The sequence below is a fragment of the Mustela erminea genome, chromosome 3 (assembly GCF_009829155.1).
Source record: "Mustela erminea isolate mMusErm1 chromosome 3, mMusErm1.Pri, whole genome shotgun sequence".
In the NCBI taxonomy this organism is placed as follows: domain Eukaryota; kingdom Metazoa; phylum Chordata; class Mammalia; order Carnivora; family Mustelidae; genus Mustela; species Mustela erminea.
This window is the reverse complement of record NC_045616.1, coordinates 14,782,038-14,803,945: the sequence shown is the minus strand read 5'-3', so window position 1 is coordinate 14,803,945 and position 21,908 is coordinate 14,782,038. Positions and strand designations below refer to the sequence as shown.

At 52.0% G+C, this 21,908-nt stretch overlaps 1 protein-coding gene across 2 annotated transcripts in view; it reads right to left on the bottom strand.

The window, feature by feature from the left end:
- ADAMTS2 (ADAM metallopeptidase with thrombospondin type 1 motif 2) overlaps window positions 1–21,908 on the bottom strand; it is a 218,163-nt gene that overhangs the window by 180,803 nt on the left and 15,452 nt on the right. The window lies entirely within an intron of this gene.

The window sequence follows — 21,908 nt, the reverse complement described above, 5'->3', positions numbered from 1 at the left end:
ACACTTGCGGTCCAGAAAGCTAAAATTCTGGCTGCCCCTATACAGCTTCTAGAATACTCTGAACCTCTTCTCCACTCAGCAAATCCCTACTCAACCTTCAGGACCTGATTCCAATGCCTCTCCTCCTTCTACAGACACAAACTTGGGCCTATACAGAAGGTGGGAGGAAGACTGGGCAGGGGCTAGTAATGAGAAAGTAATTAGTAAAGAACATGCTCTGGAAGAGGCTCAGTGTCCCCACTTCCCATGAGCAGGGAAGCCAGACCAGTGGGAACCAGATCACCACACATCTTCCACGAATCTCTGATCATTAAAAATGCCCACATGCTCTGTTCCAGCTGTTCTGTTCATAATATCCACCCTACAAACAGCACCCCCACTTCAGAGCACCAGGAGATGGATTCCCTGAGCTTTGCTTTTAATGGTAAAAAGCTGGAAATTACCCAAGAACCCAAAGCTTGTGTTCCTGGAGAAGACAGATGCCCACGGAGGAGTGTCTGGCCCCAGCAGGCTACAGGGAAGACAGGAGGCCCCTGTTTTGTCCACCAGCCTTGCTGGACTTCACATCTCTACTGCTAGGCCCTGTGCCAGAAGAAAGTCAGACAGATAAACCTGACCTTGGAACTGATACCCCAGAGGGAAGCAAAGCCACAAAATCATTTTCTGCAGCACCAAGTGCTCCTGCAGGCACTAGGACAGTATTAGTCTGAACTATCAGGAAAGGTCCCTCTGGGGGCAGCCTCTGCCCTAAAACAATGCCCAATAGGAGGTAGGGCCTGAGAGGCTGGGGAAGCACACTTAGGCAAGAGGCTTTGAAGGGGATGGGTGTCAAGTATGTAGCTCTTTGGGGGATGAGCAGAGGGGTCCACCCGAGGGGGCCAGTCCTGCCCCTCTTAGGAACCCCAGAAACTTCAACCTGGAGTCTGAGCCCTTAGGGACCAGCTCAGCACCCTCAGTAGAGAGTGAGCACTCACCAGGGGCCAACCTGAGTCCAGCCCAAACCTCCACCCTGCCAGTGCAGGGTAAACACTTGCGCCCACACTGTATCCCTGTCCCCAGGTTGCCTGTCCCTGCTGTGCACTGCCATCCATCCCAGGAGATGCGAGGACATCCCTACCCTCCACAAAGCACAATGGCCATCCTGGGGCTCCAGCACCCGGCTGACCCCCGGGGGCCATTGTGTATCACACAAGGACAGCTCTGTGGGACCACAGAAACTCTGCCCACAAAGGTTCAGCAGTTTAAGGAGCCTGCACCTGGGAGTCCACCATTCTGTAGGGGCTTCCCATGACAGGATACACCATTTGCTGACAGTGCTGTACAGCACTCCAGGCTGGAAGCCAGGGAAAACTGAATTTGTATGACCTCCATTCTCTGCACAGGTACCCAGCGGAATCTCTGAAACACGAATCAGACCTGTCACCCACCTGCCCCAAACGCTCGAGCGCTTCTCACTGCATGACTGCCCCACCATCTGACTTCTCCTTCACTCAGAGTTCCTGTCACAGAGATCTTCTTTCTGTCCTTGGCACATTTCAACTTAGTTCCTGCCCCAGGGTCTTTGCAACTGCTGTTGCTTCCACCTGGAAGTCCAGGTCTTGACTCAAAGATCTCCTCCCCAGAAGGACCTTGGCTAAAAGTGCCCCTTCCTCATCATGCTCGACTGTTATTCTGTTCTATTTTTTATAACACCATTTTCCAATCATTGATGTGTGGGCTCAATAGTGGGTCACTGTCTGTTCTCCAACCAGAAGATCTCAGGAGAGACGAATTTTCCTTGCTGGACTAATCAGCCCCCAGACCAGCGTATGGCACATCATAGGCACTCAAGAAATACGGGAAGTCACTTCACCTTCAGAGCCTTCATTCCCTTCTCAAGGTCACTGTCTCACACAGTGGGTCAAGTTTACTTCCTCCAGCAGTAAGCAGGGTATATACAAGAACAAGTGTAAAGGAAGTGTTTATATTGAGAATTCTAGCTCTCTGGTTTATAAAACACTGGGCTTGCTTGCTTGCAAATGGGAAGACAGGCACTGGGAGTTGTCTGACATGGACTGTCTTAGCAGCAGGAGAATCTGAAGGGATGTGGGGAGGCTCCAGGACCATCTGACAAATGACTGCCTCGGGGATCCACAGAACTCAGCAGCACCAGGAGAGAACACTTGAAACACCAGCTGGAAAGGTCACACACGCCAGCTGGAAAAGGAGCTGCATAGTCCCACAGGCAGGCAGAAGGGGGGCATGCAGTGGCCACAGCTGCTCCCAGAGCTAGGCTGCAGGTGGGCAGGGGGCCACAGGGATTCCCTTAGTGTGGCAACCACCCATGTGGGCTTCGTTTTCTTTTCCTAGAGACGTGTTTTGAGAGGAATTCTTTTTAACTGTAAGCACTGAATAAATTCTCCCCAAAATGATATCTCTGCATGGGGGCTGACAGAAGGTGATACCTCAAGCCCTCCCAGAGAAGTGCCTCCTTGTTGAGGTGTGTCTGGTGCCCTCCCTCACTGGCTTTCTGGTGTCACCCAGGAGCTTATTAGAAATATGGGATCCCAGCCTCCACCCCAGTCCTACTGAACCAGAACCTGCATTTTTATAAGTTCCTGGATGATCTGATGCTTATTAAAGTCTGGGAGTAGTTACCAGTGTGTGAGTCTGTGTGTGTGTGTCTTTGTGCGTGTATATGTGTGTGGTGAGAGCACCTGAAAACCACTCTCTCAGCTCGTTTTCATTACCCAATACAGTACTGTAAACTATAATGTGCATGATGCCCATTAGATCTTGCCCTACATAACTGGAACGTTGTACATCTGACCAACATCCCCCCCTCTCTCCTATCACCCCAGCCGCTGGCAACCACCATTCTCTGCTTCTCTGTATTTGGCCTTTTTAGACTCAACATATCAATGAGATCATGCAGTATTTGTCTTTCTGTGTCTGGCTTATTTCACTTAGCATAACGTCCCCCAGGTTCATCCATGTTGTCGCAAAAGCCAAGATCTCATCCTTTTTTTTTTTTTTTTTTTAGAGATAAAGAGCATGCACACACTCACAAGCGAGGGTGGGGAGGGACAGAGGGAAAGAGAGAATCTTAAGCAGGCTCTATGCTCAGCACAGAGCCTAACTCAGGGCTCTATCTCATGACCCTGAGATCACAACCCAAGCCGAAATCAAGAATTGGACAAGGGGCACCTGTGTGGCTCAGTTGGTGGAGCATCTGTCTTGGGCTCGGGTCATGATCCCAGAGTCCTGGGTTTGGGTCCCCCATCGGGCTTCCTGCTCAGCGGGAAGCCTGTTTCTCCTTCTCCCTCTGCTCCCCACTGCTGGTGCACTCACTCTAGCTCTCTCTCTCAAATAAATGAATAAAATATTTTTTAAAAAGAGTCTGGCATTTAAGCAACTAAGCCACCCAGGCACCTCTCTTCCTATTTTTAAGATTGAATAATATTCTGTTTTATACACACACACACACATACACACACACACACACAGATACACATACATACATATTGTGTATTCGTCATCTGTAATGGACACCACAGTAATCATTTCACTATACACTGGCTGATCAGATTATTACACTATACTCCTTTTTTTTTGTACGGCTTTTGGTTTTTTCAAAAAATTAATTTAAAATAAGACTGAGATGCTCTGCTCTAGACCCCCAGGGCACTCTGAAGGTCAGTGGAGGGCCCAAGAAGCCCAAGAAGTCTGGGTTGCTGAACTAAGCCCTGCCTTGTCAGCTGTATGGCCTGGGTAGTGAAACTAATCCTGTTCACTGAGCCTCAGCTATAAAATGGGAGAAACATCTTGACCTGGCAAAAGGTTTGGGAAAACCAAGGAAAGGGGGCTGGGAAGCCCTGGAGAAGTGAGGCTCTACACCACAGCCACACTGTGGAGTCAGGGGACCTCTGTCCAGGTCAGGCTGTTCACCCCCTGTGCACAGCCTACCTCCACCTCCTGCCACCACTTGCTGGCTAGCTCCCAGCTCAGGGCCTTCATCCCCTCTTCCAGCTTGGGGTGGGGCCAAGGAATCCCTGAAGGCAGGACCAGGGCCTGCCCTCAACCACCTCAATGACAACAGGAAACCATCTTTCCAAACCACTCTCCAAACCAGATTATATAAGGGAAAGATGCATATGTTCAACAGATGTTTGCTCAAATGTGGATCCTCTCCACTCCCTCCAAGCAGGAAAGCTATGTCCCCTCTCCACCCAGGGCCCAGCCATCCTGCCCCAGGAGGAATTGGCCTCTGACTGACACTCCTCTGGAAGGGCCTGGCTCTGAGCCGCCACAGCCCAGCGCAAGCAAGCCCAGCCCCTCCTGAGGACTCTCTCCCTGCTCTTAGCTCCTCACAGGGCAGGCGCCAGTAAGGCCCAGCAATTGGCCAAGGTCAGCCAGCTGTGAGCAGCACAGAGAGAACCAGAGAAACATAAACCTGTTGGCAGCAGCCCCGCCACAACGAAGAATGTGACTCATGGACACCTTGTGGTGCAGGGCGGATGGTAAAAATGAGGGATGCGGGCAGTGGAGAAAGGGGGTGCGGCACTGGGAGACCCAGCGCACTAAGGGAGGTCTCTAGATCCCACTGCCCTGGGCTGACGGAAGATGCAGCCAAGGTGCAAATATATTAAAGGTCTATGGGGTGTGACTGGCTAAAAAATGGCCTCCAAAGAAACCACCCACTACCCCTCACCCCCGCTCCAGTCCTAATCTCTGGAACCTGTGAATGTCACTGCATATGACAGAAAAAAAAAGACTAAGTAGATGTAATTAAGCTAAGGGTCTTGAAATGGGAGGCAATCCTGAATTGCTATAGGGACCCAAGTGCAATCACACAGCCACTTCCTTACAGAGGGAGGCAGGCAGAGATCAGCCAGATGCACAGAGAAGGCCACACGACTGGCAGAGGCAGACAGAAGGGGCTGACCTCTGACCTCAAGACAGGCGCAAGGCAGGCGGCCACAAGCTCCCCTCGAATCTCATGAGGGAGTGCGGCCCTGTAGACATCTTGACTTCTATCCCTGGAAGTGGGAGAAAATACACTTCTGTGGGTGAAAACAGTAAATTTGGGGTGATCTGTTCCATCTGCCATGGGAAACAGACAAAACAGGGAACCATGATGTGGGCTAAAGTGGTGACAGAACTCCCGGGGGGAGAACGGGGGCAGAGCAGCTGGCCTGCCCATGAGCTAGATCCTCATCTAGCAGGAAGTCAATAGACAACGTGGAAACGCTGGATACACAAAGAAACAGCACTACAATTGTACTTACACATGGAACAGTAACTGCCAGAGCTCCCTTCTCAGGAATGGCCTGTGAAGAAGGCATACATGGGCACACACATATTCATATCCACACACTCACACACGCACACCCATGTACCGGTACACACACTCATAAGCATGCACTCATTCATACACTCTCACACCCACACATGTACTCACACACACCTACACACACGCTGCTGCATACACAAATACACACATTTGTACATACATACACTCACATGCACACTCACATGCTTGTGTGCACTGCATCAACACACCCACACATGCACTCACACACAGACATGCACATGCTTGCAAGGTCTCGCACACTCACAATGCATTCTCATATTTGCATGTATCTTCACAACCATTCATACTCACACATGCACATGCACACTCATACCCATGTACACACACACACACACACACACACACACAGAGCCAGAGGGGGAATCAGAGGGGAGCCTGGCCAGAGCCAGTGTTTCAAGTCAGGGCCCAGAGGTTCCTGATTTGAACCTGATCGGGGCTCCCTGTGCCCTCCCACACACAAGGCCACCCGTGGCTTCAGCTCCAAGCACTGTGCTCCTGCATCCACTTGGAAGCTTCTGAGAAGGTGCAGCCTCAGAGCAGGCAGGGCTGTGCTGGGGCCAGGGCTGGCACCTCCCGGGCTCCCGGCCCCTTCCTGTCCCCTCCCCACCAGGTCGGCCCCTGTCCTTGTCTCGCTCGGCTCTCGGGAAGCACCTCTCGCCAGCCATCTGGGGCTTGGCTGGGCCTCAGCCTCCTGGCTGCCACGTCTCACTCAGAGCTGGGCAGGCGCCAACTCTGAGCTAAGTGAGTGTGGCAGGGTGGAAGGGGGGTGCAGGGAGCTGGGCAGGGACAGGCCTCCTCCCCCTCTCCCATCGGGGCTGGAGCAAACACTGTTTTCCCCTTTCCTTTTGCAACAAGAGTAGTAAACGCAGCAGGCTCTACCCAGATCCCTCAGGAGCAGCCCTACTGCCTACTGACACCTCTGCAGCAGCCCCACTGCCCGGCCACATGTCTCCTCCCATCAGCACACGCACCGCCATGTCCCCGCTGGACTGTGCCCCCATTTTATAGATGAGGGAAATGAGGCATGCAGAGACCACTGTGACTGCCTATCACAGCGCCCATCGGGGCTGACCTCTGCCAGAATCCAGCCCCCTGGCTCTGAAGAGCAGCCTTCTTTCACCCAGCCCTCAGGGCCTCTGTGCACCCAGTCAGCCTCCTTCCTCAGCCTCCATGCCAGTACTCTCTCTACCTGACGGGCAGGGGTCCCCACACCTCCCAGCACCTGGGCCATCCAAGAGCCACAGGGACACAGGAACACCCCCTTGTTATGGGAGGAGTCTCAAACCCAGCCCCTCCTGACCCTGCCAGGATCTCTCCTCTTCCTCTCGACCCTGCCGCTCCCCCTCCCTGGGAGTCTAATCACAGTCAGCCACGTGCAATGCCCGCCTCCCAGTCATTCAAGCCAGAGAGCCTGCTGGAGGTTGTCCCGGATTCCTCCTCCCTCCCACTCACGTCCCCAAGCCTCAGCCTTTCCACTTCCCAGTTATCTCTTGCCATCCTTCCCCCCACTGCCTCTCTTGCCTGGGAACAGGCCTCACACATCTCTCTCTTTGGTTGCCCCTGACTCAGGCCCTCCCTGTCTAGCACGGCCTCTACCCTACCCCAGAGAACTCTTCCTAAGACACCCACCACAAGGCAACCATGGACAAGACTAAATCCTCCATATCACTGGCCACAGTCACTCAGCTCCCTGGGTAATAAGAGCCCACGTGGAAGCAGTGCCTGCCCTGTGAAAGAAAGCCCAAACCCTGAACGGCCCATCACAGATGAGGGAGAATTGAAATAAAAATGATAACTAGTCTCAGAGAGATGAGGAGCAACATTAGCGAGGCAGAGCAGGAGGGAGCGGCAAAGGAGAACTCATTAGGACACAAATTTGTGACTAGAAAAAGAACCCACTCGCTGAACTGAATGGCAGAACAGATCAAGAAACCCACCCAGAAGCTGTGATCTGGTCAGTGCTCTCGCTCTGGAGGCTTAGGCACCAAGAGAGCAAAGGTGTGAGAGAATGTTCCAGTGATATGGATGGGGGTGAAAAGAAATATTTGAAGAAATAATGGCCATGAATTTGCCAAAATCAGAGGGAAGATTTCATTGTAAATGGATTCACAGAGAGCTGATGAAGACATAGCTAAGAAAAAAAACTCCACACCTACACACATTACAGTGAAGCCCAAGAACATCAGAGACAAAGAGAAAGGTCCGGCAGCTCCCAGAGAAAAGGAGCAGATCACTGCAGAGGAACACCCTACACAGATATCCAACTCCAGGATCGGGAGCATGCACCAAGGGAGGCAGACAAGAGAGAAGTGCACAAGAAATAATATTTGCAAAGAACTTAAGAAAAAGATCTCACCTGGGGGAAGAGAATGCGCATTCCCTGAGGCCAAGCAGTGCAGAGCAGGTGAGTCCCCTGGGGTGGGGATGCACCAGCTGAGACCAAATCAGAGCAAAGGAGATTCAGCCACCCAATGGGGCAGCACCTTGGAGAGGGGGCAATTAAATAGCTGGGGTGTCCCAGCCACAGCATTGGGAGGAGTGGGGGGTGGCTCACACCACTGTGGGGCATGTCAGGCTCCTACCTAGCCCCCCTGGGGACTCCCCACCCCCACAGAACATCCCCTCACTCCCCGGGATGGCATTTCAGACCCTCCTGGTGCATCTTTCCAGAAAACCATGTGCTCCAGGAGAACATGGCTGGGCTCAGGCTTGCCTGCCTCGTCTGTGTGTCCACAGGGCCTTCGCAGAGGAAGGATGGAGAAATGTGAGTGGATGAAAGAGTGGGGAGAAAGGAAGGAAAGACAGAAAGAGGAAGGAAGAGTTGGGGGAAGGAGGAAAGGATGGCAAGAAAGAAAGATGGAAGACACCAAGCCAGGAGGAAAGAAATTCCAACAGAGGATGCAGGAATGCAAGGACAAAGACAGAGCACTGGCCCTGTGGCTTCTGGGATCCTGCTGGCTCTGTCCTCTTGGTGGCAACATGGATAGGCCACCTGCGGGCCCCTGGAGCCTGTCTGCAGCCGACAGCAGCAGGGCCAGCTCCTCCTGGCAGCCCCTTCCCCCAGCACCTTGGTTTCTTTCCTCCTGATAGTTTCTGGCAATTCCTCATCAACTGGGGCTCAAGCTCTGATGAGAGCCATCCTCGTCCCCAAACACTGGCTCAGTGGGCAGAACAGGTGATATCACAGTGCAGTGCATTCACACCGAATGGCCAGCCTGCTCGGGTGGTGTACCTCTGATCCCAATTTCTGTCATCAACACAACAAGGAAAAAGCAGCAAGTCCCCAGAAGCCCAGAGCAGAGCTACACACAGAGGGATTCGCAAGCATGTCCAGGGAGGCCAAGACACCAGTCAGTAGTGAACCTTCTGCACAAAAGGGTGCTAAGCATGCATTCCTCCCCACTGTTCTCGAGTCGCCTTGCTGCCAACCAGAGGAGAGGCCACAGAAATTCCTTCAGCCCAACTGAAGGAAGGGAACTTGATCTCCTGCCCTGGACCTAAGCCAAGAGCTCTGCCACCATCAAAGACCACTGGGCACGCAGGCTAGACGCACACACTGGGGACTCACCAGGAACGCTGTTGGCGTTCAACACCACGTCCCAAGAATCACAGGGAAGGTTCATGTACTTTCTTGCCTGAATTACATATTATATAAATACACTCCCCTCAAAAAAATATGAACAGGACACCCCCAAGACCCAAAATGGCCTCCCCCGAAAACCATGGGGCGGGGGGCAGGGGAGGTGCATTGTGCCCTGCCCTGTCCCCACCTTGCACACGCACAGATGCAGATGCCAGGCACCGTCATGCCACCCTTCCAGCTGCTCTTCCCTCCCACCTCTCCCCAGCCCCCTGGCCCACCCACATGTCCACACCTCCACCTCACTTCAGAAAGCTGCTAGACTCAACCCAGGGCAGACAGCTCATTTAGCCTTTCTCCTCTAAACCCACAGGAAGCTGCTTTCAGATGTCTTTATCTTGAAAGATGTCCCCTGTGCAACCAGTTGGGACTAGTACCCTGGCCAGGGAAGTAGGGTGGTGCAGGCATTTAGGGTAGAGATGGGGCTGGGCCACAGAGAGTAGGGAGGCAGGTGCAGAGGGGGCCCAGGGAAGGTTCTGGAATGCACACGGAGGCTCTCTGAGGACCTGGAGGGCCTTGCCCAGGGCTGGCACAGAACTGGGACCCAAAAAATGAGCAATGGTGAGTCCACATCCTGCCCACCTTCAAGCCCTCTCCAGGTCAGAAGTGGGCTTATCCTGGGCCAGATGGCTGCCCTGGCCACGAGCAAAAGGGCCCTCCCTGGACCAGTCAGGTGGAGCAGGCCAGCCGTCTGCCCTTCCAGCACAGCGCCCACCCCAGGGCTCACAGCGCCTGGCCCAGCACAGCCGCTCTGACAGAGATCCCGAGCAGAAAGGGCCATTCATCTCAGAGCTTAACTAGCCTCTTCCAATTAGTGAGGAATAAAATGGCAGCGTTTACTCGGAAGAACTGCAATGTGAGATTATTAATTAAATGCACTGCTGCTGAGCCACCACGCACAGGAGGCCAAGCCCTCATTAAAACAGCATGAGACTGAAGCCGGAGAGGGAGCAGAGGCAGAGGGGGAGGCACACACGAGTCAGGGAGAAGAGTTGAACGGGTGGCAGAAGACGGGCCAGGGGCAAACAGGGCCTGTGCAGCCCTGCAGACCCTTTGTGGAGAACATGCCTGCCACAGCGGCATCAAGCCCTTTCTCAGCAAGGCTGGGAGGTGGGAATAAAGCAAGCATGTGCTCCAGCAAACACTGGGTCTCCTTTTGAAATCTTGACGGTTGAGAGCCCAGTGGCCAGCAATGGTCCCCAAGAGGCAGAGGGGAGCTCCTGCCCATGAACCAGGTCATCGGGGGTGAGTCCCCTTGGCTCACAGTGGGGCTGAGCCTCCCAGGGCAACTTCCCAAGGTGGGCACTGATGCTACTGTCTTAGGCCCTGAGACTTTGAGCTCTGGTCTCTCATAGGGGAAGAGGCCTGAAAGGCCAGACCACAACCCAAAGCAGCAGGCCTGGGTCATGGACTGAGCCTGCCACTGCACAGGAAAGACCATGCACTTGGGAAAGGGGGGGCTCACTCACCACACTGACTCTGCTTACCCCATGCATGTTATTACTTCTGTTTTCCTCCAGCCATGAGGGAGGTCTTCTGAAAGATTATAGGTCATTCTGTTATGACTGTGTGTGGCCAGCAGCTATGCCCTCAATATACACACACACACACGCATCATACATGCATCCACACATACCATGTGTGCACGTGCACCACATGTATCACATATATACTGCACGTGTGTATCACATGCACCTGTGTGTGGCTCACATGTGAATTCACATGCATTCCGTGGGCACATTTCATTGCACATGTATACACAAGGGCATACATATGTATCATTCATACACACACATCACACAAGGATGCACATGCACACATTGCACATGCACACACATGCACAGATAAACATCACACATGGACACGCATGCACTGTGTGCACACATACATCACACGTGCACGCACATGCACTCACTCACCCTGTTAGCTGCTCTGGGCCCCATCATCTGCTTACTTATTTTTGCAGTTCTTACCACCAACTGAAAGATCTTTATTTCTGTGTCCCCACCCCACCCTGCCTACATCCATCTAGTCTAAAGGAACAGCCCGCCATCTGCTGAGGGAGGGCTGTGACCCCATTCTCACCCAGAGGCCACACAAAACATGTCTGCAGGCTGCCCCCAGGAGCTGCTCCTGGGCAAAGTGGTCGTCATACCTGGCTCCCCAGAATCTCCCTTGGGTCCCCGCTGGCCTGCTCGTTTCCACCCAGCATGCCGTACCTCTAATAGCCCTGATAACGCCTGCCCTCTGGCTCCTGAGGTACGACTGCCCTGCCTGGCCCCAGCACCACCTTTTCTGCATTCAAGCCATTCTTGCTACTGGGCCTGAGGGTTCCTGGGGCAGCCAGTAGGTCATCGGTCAACCTCCTACAGACTAACGCTCTCCTTCCAGACCTGGCCAGACTCCCGAGAGAGGAGAAAAAACTCTTCTGCTCCATGTCTGCCTCCACATCCTTCTGTCTTCTATCCTGTGTAGCAGCAGCACACTGCTCCAGCCACCCACCCAGGGCTCCCAATCCTGGCCCTGCCTCTTCCTCAGAGACCTCGGGCCTTCCTTCTGATAACACAGCCCCTGCATTCCTCAAAAGCTGCCCCTCCTACCCTCAGATCGGATGAGGGGAAAGGGGGACACATGGCTCAGGCCAGGCCAACCCAACCACATGAATACAACTGGGTGACAAGGACTTAACACAAGTTAGTGCAGCAGATTAAATCCAGAAACCACTGATGGAACTATGAGGAAAGAAAAGTTGTCTCCCCTAGGCGTCTTCCACTATGAGAATGAGAGATGGCAGCTGCCTAGTCATTTTTCTTCTTTATGTGAAGAGCATGAATGAAATCAACACAGAGGACAGTAGAGCTTAAGGAAATGAAAGAGAGACTAAAAATCTATTTAGACACCTGGATCCAGCCATACATGAAGCTAATAGCCCTGGATATTGCAGGGGGGGGCCCTCAGATTTATTAATCAATTAATTCTTCTTTTCACAAGCCAGTTTCATGTGGATTCCTGACACTTGCAGAACAACTCCTAATAATTCTTTCTGTTCCATATCTTCAAACTTTCCTTTCTCTTACCTCCTTGTCCTCAGTGTGTGAACATACTCAAGCCACCTAAAACCCTCTGTACAAAGAGGCAATGTCCAAACATAGATATACATATGTGCACATGTAAATACTGTACGGGCACATGTACAACTGACTGTGGAACAACATGGGATTGAACGCATGGGTCCACCTATATGCGGATTTTTTCTCTTATTAATTTTTTCTTTTTTAAAGATTTTTATTTTTTTATTTGATGGAGAGAGAGCATGTGCGTGCACAAGTAGGGGAAACAGCAGGCAGAGGGAGAAGCAGACTCCCCACTGAGCAAGGAGCCCACAGTTCTGGGATCATGACCTGAGCCAAAGGCATACGCTTAACTGACCTTACCAAGCCACCCAGGGGCCCTCCTATTAATTTCCTTGGTAACATTTTTTCTCTAGCTACCTTTATTGTAAGAATACGTATATAACACATATAAAAAATACATGTTAATGGACTGTTTATGTTATCAGTAAGGCTTCCAGTCAACAGTGGGCTCTTAGTAGTTATGTTTTGGGGGAGTCAAAGTTATAAATGGAATTTTGGCTGTGCAGGGCGTTGGTGCCCCTACCTCCCACACCATCCAAGGGCTCACTGTATACTCAAGTCTTCCCAAAAAGAAAAAATCTTCTTCTACTGGACACCTCCCCCTAGTATAGCACTTGTCCCCATAATGCACCCCAACTCTCTCGTTTCTCAGAGACCAGCGATGCACTCTCCAGACCTCTGCATATCCCCACCCTCATGTAGGACCCCACGCAGCCTCCCACTTTAATAAGCCTCTTGAATCTCTCTTGCTGCCACCTCCTTCACATGTCCCTTATATGGTGGGGGACCAAGGAGCATTGTTCTCTGCTCCAGCCACCCTCTTCCTTTGGTGCCATCCTCCCTGAGCACATGGCACCTACAGCCCTTGGCACAGAGAGCCCTCCCAACTTGAGCTCCACCTAGACCCTGCTCCTGTACACACAATCTGCACTCCTAAATGCCTCAGGCCTCCTCCTAGGGAAATTGCCCCAGTGAAGGTTTCCCAGCCAGCATGCCTGTATCCTCTTTCCTACCCACCGACCCTGTCAGAGGCCTGGGGGTGCTCCTCCTCAGCTTCTCCCTCACCCCCCAGGCCCACAGACTCCCAAGCTCCCATGTTGGCCTCTTCACATTTCCTGAGTAGAATATGCTGCCTCTGGTCTGAGACATTAAAGGCTGAATATTAAATGATCCATAAAAATGTCTGTTTTATATAAATAATAAACAAAAACAGATCAGAGAATACACAATACAGCTTCCCTTCATACGTATGCTCGTCCCCATGTGCACATATGTGAAGGACACACCCTAAGATGTTGATGAGATTATAAGGGATTTCAATTTTCCAAAGGGTTGGTTTATTTATGCATTCTGTTTTATTCAATGCTTCAGCACTCTCGGATTAAAGACAGAATAAAACATCATAAACTGTTGTAAACCATCCCAGGCCTGCTGGCGCCAGGCATTCCGGGATCTAAGGGACCCAGCATGGGCGGGGAGAGAATCTGAGATGGCCCCTACCCATTCCTTCCTCAGACTGGTCCTCTCACAACCACATGGCCCAGGCCCAGGAGGCTCCGAGAAGTGAAGAAAACTGCCTAAGGTCTCACAAGAGTGACCCCAAGACCCGTCACTCAGGTCCTCACCACAGGCTGTGATTCCCCCCCTCAATTCAGGGCAACCCCTGAAGCAATTCCGGGTGCTCCCGTAGGCCTGAAAATAGAGCTGCATTGCCACAGAAGACACCCAGGAGACACAAGGAGGCCAGGAGCCAATTCTAGATGGCTCGGCAAGGCCGCTGCCAGCCACGGACAGAGTCAGGCAAGCCTCTAGCTGCCTCAGAAACATAAGCAGGCCAGGAGGTCCCTCTGGGAGGGCACCGGACGAGGACCTTGGCAGCTCCACAGGCAGGTGGGGCCTGGTCAGGAGGTGCAGTGACCCAAGTGTGGCAGACAGGAGGGCCACCGAGGCCACAGCTCCATCTGCTGAGGGCCTGAGGAGGAGTACCCGGGAGATGACAGGCCTCTCACATGCAAGTTGGAGCCCGATCCTCAACTGCAGATGTCCCCAAGGAAGGGCACCTGGCAAGGCATATCCCAGGACCTGGTCCTGCCCATAGACAGGGAAAGGAAGGAGACAGAGCCTCCCAGGCTGAGCCCACCCTGAAGCCAGGACCCACAGTCTCCACACAGCCAAGGAACCCTCCCCAACCCCGCAGCTGGCAGGGGCTGCACAGGGAGTGACGGGTCCAGTGCCCTCCAGGGGGAGCCGGCCATGTGTGTCTGACCCGCAGTCCCCTACTGACAGGCCTTTGGCTCTGTCTCCCCACTCCCCTCCCCCGCATTAGCTGTGAAGGAAAACAGCCTGGTAGAAGGGAAGACAGTGGGGCAGGATGGGTTTCCTACCAGACCCTGCCCCCCACCACCAGCTACAGGACTCCCAAGCTAGAGACACAGAGAACATTCTGGGGAGGAAGGGGCAGTGAGACATCACCCCTCACAGGAGGCCAAGAGCAGACCAGGACCGCCACCATCTTGATCTGGATACCTCGTCCCGCCACGGGCCACAGCACTCACCAGGGTCTCTTAGGGCCCCCACAGTGGGTGCCATATACAGGGCAGCCGCAGCAGGAACCTGTCACTGCCCTTGGGGGGCTTCCCCAGAGGGCTCTTCAGCCCCACTCCATCAGCTGACAGACATCACTCCATTCTCTCCCATGGCTGAGAGCAGGAATTCCCTGTCACTCGGGATGGAGGCAGCAAGACCACCAGCATTAGTAGCACCTGTGCCTGTCACAACAGATGTGCTGGGGATCTGCATCTCTCACTACCACTGGCAAGGTACACTCAGCACGACCCACATGACAGAGGCTGTGACATGTGCTCTAGGTCTTGTTATTTCACACATTAATTGAAAAGCCCATGAAACACTCATGCACAAATGTTCACAGTGTAAGAGCCAAAAGGTGGAAACAACCCAAATCTCCACCAACTTATGAATGAATTTTTAAAAACAGTGCCATAACCACAGGTGCCTGGGTGGTTCAGTCAGTTAAGCGTCCGACTCTTGATTTCAGCTAGGTCATGATCTCAGGGTGGTGAGATTGGGCCCTGCATAAGGCTCTGCATTTGGCAGGGAATCTGCTTGAGATTCCCTCCCTCTGCCACTCCCCTAGCTCATGCTCACTCTAGCTCGCTCTCTCTCTCAAATACGTAAACTTAAAAACAAAACGACGATGACGACGACAACAACAACAAAAGTGGAGGGGCGCCTGTGTGGCTCAGTTGGTTGAGCCTCTGCCTTCAGATCAGGTCATGATCCCAGGGTCCTGGGATAGAGTCCTGCATCGGGCTCCCTGCTCTGTGGGAAGCCTGCTTCTCCCCCTCCCTCTGCTGCTCCCTGTGCTTGTGCTCTCTCTGTGTCAAATAAATAAGTAAAATCTTAAAAAAAATTTTTAAAAACCCAGTGGCCTATCCATATAATGGACTATTTTTTGTCCATAAAAAGGAATGAAGTTCTTTTTTTTTTTTTTTTTAAAGATTTTATTTATTTATTTGACAGACAGAGATCACAAGTAGGCAGAGAGGCAGGCAGAGAGTGAGAGAGGGAAGCAGGCTCCCTGCTGAGCAGAGAGCCCGATGCGGGACTCGATCCCAGGACCCCAAGATCATGACCTGAGCCGAAGGCAGCGGCTTAACCCACTGAGCCACCCAGGCGCCCAGGAATGAAGTTCTAACCCAGCATGCCAGCAAACAGGGGCCTGGAAGCAGCTGTGTCACCTGCCATGATAGGAGGGCAGGGAGTCAGTCAGGCATGTGGGGCTCTCCACACTTCAGACAAAGGCCCAGAGGTCATCAGTTCTGCTGCTCTGCTAATACAACCCCAGGTGAACCCACAGGACCGAAGCGTCCTTGTGCAGTCACACCCGATTCGTCCCTCACACTCTTGGATAATATTTTAGGTTCACTGGCAGCCAAAATAACTCGTCCCTTCTTGTCCTGCAACAAGGGTTCTTTTCAACATGGGTACAGCTAACTACTTGATGGGAATGCATGATCTTTGAGAGCTCCTGTCCCAAGCCCACAGGATGGAAGGGAGGGAAATAAGGTGGACAGAATAATCTGAAGTGCTGACTGGTCATGACAGCTCCTGAATGTTGGTCTCTCTGGGCCCATGCTTTACCCAGTAGGTGAGGGAGAGCCACTGGAAGCACTCAGGAGCAGAACATGGCCAGGCTAACCCAAATGGGAAAAACAGAAGGCAAGAGCAGAGAAGAGGTGGGTAGAAGTCCAGGACAGAGAAGAGGCAGTGGTCACCCACTGCTCCCCCAAAAACAGAGGCCTGGTTTCCCCCTGGCACCCAGATCTCAGGTCCTCATACTATGGACTCTCCCCGATCTGGAACCACTGGACATGTGACCAGGCCTGGCCAACTGAAGCCCTGTGCCCAGCCTGGGCCACAGCGATTTGCCCACAGCACATGACCCAGCTCGAGCAGATAAGAACCAGCCTCAGGACACTTGCTGCAAGTCCAGGGCAAAGGAGATCTTTCTGCTGGGCTGGCAGGTAGTGCCGGTGAACCTACATCCACCCACTGAGGAGAACCTACTGAGGGCAGGCCAAGTAGTGGGGAGGCAGAGCTGAGACAGGCCTGAGCATCCCCTTTCAGCCTGAGCTGGTTTGCACTGCTTTTTTTCTTTTTTTTTTTTTTTTTTTAAGATTTATTTAATTGTTTATTTGACAGCGAGAGAGATCACAAGTAGGCAGAGAGGCAGGCAGAGAGAGAGAAGGAAGCAAGCTGGCTCCCTGCTGAGCAGAGAGTCCAATGCAGGGCTCAATCCCAGGACCCTGAGATCATAACCTGAGCCAAAGGTAGAGGCTTAACCCACTGAGCCACCCAGGCACCCCATGCATTGGTTTTTCTATCACTGGCAGTGGCAGGAGTCTGGGTCTGGAGATGGTCTTCTGAGAGGAACAAGAAGGCAGGCACCATATGCACCAGTATTCACAAAAGGACAGGAATAAGGCCCCAGCAGCCTCTTGGTCACAACCTCCAGATTCAACCTCCAGGCCCAAGAAGAAATTAAGAAACAGGCACTCCACCTCTGGGGATGTTGGGAGGAAGGGACATGCATTCCTCCTTCCCAGGCTAGCAGCTCCACCCCCAAAAGCTGTTCCTCCATCCTGCAAAGTCCACTCACCATCAAGGCCTGCCTGCCAACTAGATTCTCTTCTCTCCTTCCAGGCTGGAAATCTCTTCCACATCCTGGCTAATTGTGTTCAGGTGGAGAGGATTTGGTGGAAGAAACTGCAAGTGTGTATGTGGTATGTGTGTGTGTGCAGGGGCGGGGGTGGGGGGGGGCTGTCCATCCTCCAGCCCTGGCAGCTACCCCAGGAACACTGCATTGATAGGAAGGGATAGAGGACCCTCAGCTTCGGCTTGTGTCCTGACAGGCTCTGGGTGATGTCAGCAGCTCTTGGCCTCATCCCGTTAACATCTGTTCTCCTTATTCTGACCCAGGAATTCCATTTCTGAACAGTCATGTCCTCATCTGGCAAAATGTCCCAGGCAGGTTATGGGACATGGGACCCTGCCTACCCCCAGGGTCTGCTTCCCCACTCCTCACACCAGTGCTAGCCCAGCCCACAGAATACTCCAAGCTGATTAATATCTGTGCTGCACTTCCCGTGTCTCCAAATACTTCTGTACTTTGGTTCCTCGTAGCAGCGCCAGGAGGAGAATATGACTCCGTAGCAACAAGGGCTACTGGCTACTAGGAACAGGCCACAGCCATGGCCTTACTTCCTGGAATCCTCCTAATCACCACCACAGTGGTTACTGCCATCAACATTCACCTCTCACAGATGAGGGACAAGAGTTGCAGTGAGTGAGAGAAGGAGCCAGAAACACACTCTCTGGAGCAGGAGCATGTCTGATTTCAGTGCACAGGGCCTTGTCAGAGAGGATGATAAACTGAAATCCTGGGAAGGAGGGAAGGATGGGGGAGAAACGACCGGTTCCGGAGCCCCTGTGGCATCCACCTCAATGTAAAAGAAGGTCTCTGCTGCCAACACAGGAACCATGCAGGACATGAAAGCCAGGGAGGAGGGCCAGGGTGACCACAAGGGGCAACCAGGGCGCCCAAAGCTATGGCATCCCTCTGGGGGCTCTGTCCTGCTCATCCCCAGCCAGCACAGTATAGGCCTAGGCGCTCTCCCGGGTTCTCGAGAGAAAGTGGAAATCTGGAGCTTTGGGAGAGATTTGTCAAACACCGGGAAGACCAACAAAACTCATCTGTGGGTAGACATGGCACAAAGCCCACCAGTTTGCAAACTCCGCCCTGCACGGTAAGAACACTGAAGTACAGAAATATTTCTGTATATTTAATATAAGGGGCAAGGTGGGGACTCAAATGGGGCTTTGAAGTCCAAATTCCCGTGGAGTTTCAGGTTGGATCTACCCACCAGCCTACCCCTGAGAGTGTTGTACTGAACCACATCCCTAGCTGAAACCCAGGAAGTCTTTCAAAGGCAGACATTTTCCTGCCAACCCTACAAACAGTCCTGCCTCAGGTACACTGCTCCCCCTGTATACCACAGCTCCCCGGGGTACACAGCAGTAACAGGCCACAGGGCTGAGAGAAGCTCCTTGATCTAACAGGGTGGTGGGAGGGGGCACCAGTCACAGCCACTCATCCCCCACAAACCACCACACATCCATGTCCTATGCTCATGTGACACACCAACCAGGAAAAGAAAAGCTGCCCCACCACAGTAAATGAAGATACAAGTTGTCTGCCAGCAGCATTCACAGAACAGAAAGGAGGACCTAGTTCTTATCTCCCTTAGACAGCAGCCAGCCAGCCTCCCTGAAAACATGGTTTAGTTCCCTTGCAAAATTACTAAAATTCAATTTTTATACTATCACCAACATAAGAAGACATAAAATGAAAAGATACTGAAAAAGAAGACACAAAAATATGAATTACAGGAGATAACTGTACACTTCTTAGAAAATCCTCCTCTCCCCCCAAAGAAATCCACAAAAAACAAAGGGAAAAATTAATACGGAAGTTCATTAAAACGCCTAGATGCAAAATAAGTATAGAAATTTGCATATCTGGAATGCAAACCTGGGAAACATCCCATTGAGAGACTTTACAAGGTTTTTTATGATAATCCGTGTTTTGTTCCCCATGCCACTGTGATAAGAGAAGACTGAGTCTGCAGATGCGCATGAGGAAGACAGACATCACTGAATGCAAATGAGGAGGAACAGGTGGGGCCTCAGTGGGTCTTGGGTTCTATGGATCAACTGTAGTTGTCAAGTGTTTAGCTGTAGTTGTGCAAATGCACATTTAATTTGTGCCAATGTGCTGACTGTGGCTCTGGTTGCTCTTTGGGAATGAAAGCGTCTCAACTCAGAGAATACCATTAATCTGGAACAAGTATGTCCCAGGTACTGGGATAAAAATGGTCATCCAGTATTCTAGGTTTTAAAATATTCCTAGTTATCCATAATAACTGACTATGAAATAGGATCTAAAAGATCCCATTCACAATGGTGATAAAATTCGAAGACTTGTAATAATAAACCTACAGGGAATAGATTTTAAAAGATGTGAATCAATGTCCTTCTTACTTCCCTGAGAAAATGAAACATCGTGAAGATGCCATTCACTTGTTCAACAAAGATTTGCTGAGGCCCTGTTGTGTGCTGGACACTACTGTAAGCACGAGATATCATCCAAAATAAAGATCCTCTTGGGATACTGCTTAAGATCATAAGCAAACAAACCCAAAATCCATTTGGAAAATGGACAAAAATAGTTAAAATATTTTTTTAAAGCCATGATGGTGATAACCTGCCCTATCAGGTACTAGAACATAGCATTGACAAAGGGCTTTGAGCAGGTATAAATAAAACACACCAGAAATAAGCCAGAGCACCTCCACGAGCTTCACAGATGAGGGAGTGCACATCCCAAAGATACAAGGAAAGGGGTGAATTCGTAAACGCCTGCCACTGAGACACAGAGCGGCAATTTAGAAAAAATAAGTATCTAAAACCCACACCTCATACAGTAAAGGAAACATACTTCACTTGAATTAAAGGAGTTAAATATTTAAAAATCAAAATCCATGTCAAGAGCACTTCTTTGAAAGGCTGATTATTTTCTACGATCTAAATACACAGAAGAAATTAACAGCAAAGGCCTGGCAGAACTGGCCAGAAGAACTAAAAAGTTGGCATGGTAAAAATAAGAAAGGAAACGCTGTGGCTATCATTCTGCCTAAGCTCATAAAGGGTGAATGAATGCAGGGAGAAAGGGAGATGAATGAATGCACGGACTCAGTGGCCTTGATTACGGGGCAGATGCCTGGCCTCGCCTTCCCACACTCCAGTGGCTGCTGTCCTCCACATAGCTTTGGCTACCCTCCACCCAATCCACTCCCAGACTCTGAGGAGAAGTTGGCCTCCTGCACCCCCGTGCCCAGGAGCCCTCGTGCAGGACACCACCTACACAACCTTCCACAGCAGCCCAGGTCAGGACATAGACTGGTCCAACCAGCCTCCCCAGTAAGGACACAGCCCACAAGGGTCTGGGTACTCCAATAAGAAAAATGCCAATCAAAGGCCAGGCCAGCCTATCTGAGGTAGGGGTTGCTCTGACAGGGCAGGGGCTTGGCCTTCACCTTGTTTGCCAAAATGCACTAAGAGCTCAGTGGCCAAGGAGAGGAGGGACTCCCCTGCCTAGGGCAGTAATTAACCCTGCTGTATGGGTTGGGGGTGGGGTGATGTGTACCTCAGGACAACAGAGGTTTCCAGGTGCAGCAGAGTTCCACATGCAGCAGCAGGAGCACAGGTCATGGGCTCCATGTGACCTGGAGTGGGTCACTCCCCCTGTCTGAGCCCTACTTTCCTTCCAGATGAGATCCCATTCCCAGTGTCACAGGAGGTGATGTATTTATAAGAATGTGCAGGCACAGCCTGGGTCAGAGTGTATGGCCAGTACTGAAGAGCCCATCACCAAGAAAAGTTCACTCAAGAGTCCCAGTTGCCTAAGTGGGGGGCTCACTTTGGGAAAGAGAGGGGATGGGAAAGGAAGGGAAGGGAGGAAGAGAAAGGAGGGGGTAAAACGGAGGGAGGAGAGAAGAGGACATGACAGGGCAGGGAGGGAGGGAAGAGTGACAAGAGAAAGAGGGCATGCCTGGGAAAGAAGGATGGAAGGACTTCCGGCGTCTGAGCCACGGCCCCGTTCTACTTCCAGCTGAGCTGAGCCCTGGCCTGGAACCTCTCCTCACTCTGTATGCAGGTCTCAGACCAGCCACTGGTGGCTGGGACACACCCAACCACCCAGGAAGCTCAGACCTCAGCTCAAGGCTAGTGAGCTCACACCAGGGGCCAGTGGTCAGCCAGTGAAGCTGAGGAGCTGAGGGCAGAATGGAGGCAAGAGGGATGGAAGCTTCACAGGGCCCAGGGTCTGGCTGGGGGATACTGAGGGACACCATGGCAGAGATGCCCCTGCCCCCACCCTGCCCAAAAGAACCTACAGGATCAGTACCCAGTGTCAAGTGAGTTCTACCTACCCACTGTGCGGACAGGCAGCCTCAGCCTTCCTCCATCTGCCACGCTCTGAATTTCCAGGTAAAAGACTGGAGGGCATAGAGGGTCAGGGGCTAATACCTCAGTAGCAGCTCCCATGGTCCTGGGCCACCTGGAGGCCTAGCTGTTCCTCTTGGACACCATCTCCTTCCACCCCAACCTCCCAAAGAGTTTGGATTCCAAACCTTTGGACCAA